Below are 2,939 nucleotides of genomic sequence, written 5' to 3' on the forward strand. Positions count from 1 at the left end.
GGAATCATAGGGCTGGAAATCAACTTGGAGGTCTACAAAGGTGAGATATAAAATTAGCTAAGACTAAAACAGATAAATGCTAGCACTTAAAACAAATGGCAAAAAAATATTTTGGAGAAGAGGACCATGTTAACTTGATGTTAATATGGGCCTTGGGCAGGTCTTGGGGAGAGCAGTCCATAAGCAGGATCCAGAGCTGAGACAGCTCATTCAGCCCCTTCTCATATTTCCTTGGCAGGGACATTCAATAGGTGATCTCTGCAAAAGACCAATGTACAGTATTTAAGCTGTTCAGAATCAAACTCCTGGCACTGAGCTGTGAGTTAGCCTCCAATACCATTTTTTTTTTTTTTTTGGGAGAAGTAGGTAAGACTTTATTTTATAATACAATGACAATACAGGACATGAAAACACATTACTGCATTCACACATTTATTCTATTGCCGGATACAAAGGGAGTCTATCTCGACAGCAAGTTGTGGAAAAAAAATAGTTCTTATGCGCACTCCTTGATGGTAACAGTCAAGTAAAACTTCCAAAATTTTGAGGTTTCTGAAAATTTTGAAGAACCTTTTCATCTAGAGCAACCTCGACACCCGCAGTGAGTACACTCAATTATTCTCCCCACTTCCAGTTTACTCTTGGGCACTCTACAAATGCAGTTGGTTCCAAAATTGGTGTCGCGGGTCTGGATGCAGCATAAGCAGCAGAGATTTTCGTATCCTTGTTTCTTCCATTTGGCAATCAAGTTTTCGTCTGCGTAACCTTCTTTGATGCAATATTTGTATAATTCCCTGCGAATGGCTTTCCTTTTGTAGAAGAGATCAAAGATATAGCGGGTTTTCTGATTATGTATTCTGAAGATGGGCCAGAGAGATTCCACTTTTCTTTTCCCTTCATGTGGCTCAGTCTCAGCTTCTCTCATTTTTTGATCCAGCTCATCTAAGGTTGGTTCAATCAATTCCCAGCCATCTGGTGGTGGCTTTCTGCTCCTTTTCACCTTGGGCATCTCTTCAGAAAGGAAGACAACGATTTGGGGGGTTGCTGCTGTTTTCCTCCGCGACGCTCTTCCGCTTCTCCAGCATTCCTGTCGCCCTGCTGTCTCCAATACCATATTTTAATCTGCACCATCACTGTTAATCTGGATTTACTGTAGCTACATTTTTTTTCTTAATCTATGACCAGAAACTGTCACACTACTCCATCATCATAATCTTTTAACAATCCCATAATCCCTTGTAGGGTGGAGTCTGAGCAACTGAATGGAGCTAGCAGAGTGTTTTAAAGCCCGGATGCCCTTTCTGTCGCCAACGCGGAGTTAAGTTCAGCAGATATATTCTCCCCATACCCAGAGAGAGAACTATCTGATTCTACCTAGGGTCAAATTCACCCCCTGATTGTGAGATTGTAAGATTGTAGGCCATGACACTCCTAGAAACTATCACAAGCTTATAACGCTCCTTTCATTGATTCCTCTTATTCTTTAACAAACAATCCCCAAACAAATTAAACCATTTACCATTCACACATGTGTATAAAAACAATTGTTTGAAAATGTTCATAGCATATAGCCATAATATCACTTAAAAACCTGTAACAAAGGGTGGGGGAAAATCTTTTCTTTCTTGGGTGTTGAGAACTCTTGCTGTTTTACAGTTTTTCACTTGCTAGGCCTCATGCTGGCAAAATTCTTAAAAGTTCCAACAATAACAGGGAAAGCTGATAATGTTTAATTTCTTCCCCTGTGCTAAGGCAGCTTTGCAGTAAATAAACCATAAATGAAAACAAGTGCTTTTAAATGATCTCAGGAAAAACTGGATCAGAAAAAACAAGTGTTGTACCTTTTTAAAAATAGTTTGTTTGTTTGTTAAGCTTTTTCTTACCTTATCTTATTATTATTACAAACTGATGGTGAGACCACACTTGGAGTACTGTATACAGTTCTGGACACCGCACCTCAAGAAGGATATAATGGAACTGGAAAATAATGATATAATAATGATAAAATAAGGATATAATGGAACTGGAAAAGGAACTGAAAAAGGGCAACAAGAATGATAAAGGAAATGGATCACCTCCCTTATGATACCAGGTTACAATGCCTTGGTCTCTTCAGCCTTGAAAGATGGCATTTAAGGGTTGACTTGATCGAAGTGTATAAAATCATGCATGGGATAGAAAAGGTGGATAGAGAAAAATTCTTTTCTCTATCACACAAAACTAGGACAAGGGGGCACTGCCTAAAGCTCATAGGTAAGAAAGTGAGGACAAATCAAGGGAAATATTTCTTCACCCAGAGGGTCGTTGGTTTATGGAATTCACTTCCAGAAGAGGTTGTGAAAGCTGTCAGCCTTGATAGCTTCAAGGCAGGATTAGACAGATTCATGGATGCCAAGCACATAGATGGTTATTGAAATGGATGTCCAAGTGCTGCCTCTATGTTGGTTGAGGCAGGCAGGATTCCCTTGAGTACCACTTGTTGGGGGTCAAGGAAAATGGAGGGTCTTGCCTTCTCTTTCTGCTCAAGATCCCCATGGACAATTGATGGGCCACTGTATGACACAGAATGCTGGACTCGATGGGCTTTGGTCTGATTCAGCATGGCTCTTCTTATGTTCTTATCTATAGGGCACAGTGTGAGATACCAAAGTTTGAAATTACAAGTGTGCTTTCATAGCTGCTACAAAAATTGATACAGTAGTACCTCGTGATATGAACCCCTCGTCATACGAACTTTTTGAGATACGAACCTGGGGTTTGGAATTTTTTTGCCTCTTCTTATTAACTTTTTTCGCCTTACGAACCCGCCGCCGCGAATGCCGAACCCAGAAGTTCGGCAAAAGTTTGGGTTTGGGTTCGGGAGACTGCTGAGAAGCGCTGCTGCCCAGCTGTCACCTTCTGATATAGCCAGGGGGGCTTCTCGGCGTTCTCCCGAAACG

At 40.9% G+C, this 2,939-nt stretch overlaps 1 pseudogene; it reads right to left on the reverse strand.

Annotated features, from left to right (window-relative positions):
• Positions 1–574: 574 nt before the first annotated feature.
• LOC139160321 (protein BUD31 homolog pseudogene) lies at positions 575–1,085 on the reverse strand (annotated as a pseudogene).
• Positions 1,086–2,939: the final 1,854 nt, after the last annotated feature.

This window comes from Erythrolamprus reginae, chromosome 1 (assembly GCF_031021105.1).
Source record: "Erythrolamprus reginae isolate rEryReg1 chromosome 1, rEryReg1.hap1, whole genome shotgun sequence".
NCBI lineage: Eukaryota > Metazoa > Chordata > Lepidosauria > Squamata > Dipsadidae > Erythrolamprus > Erythrolamprus reginae.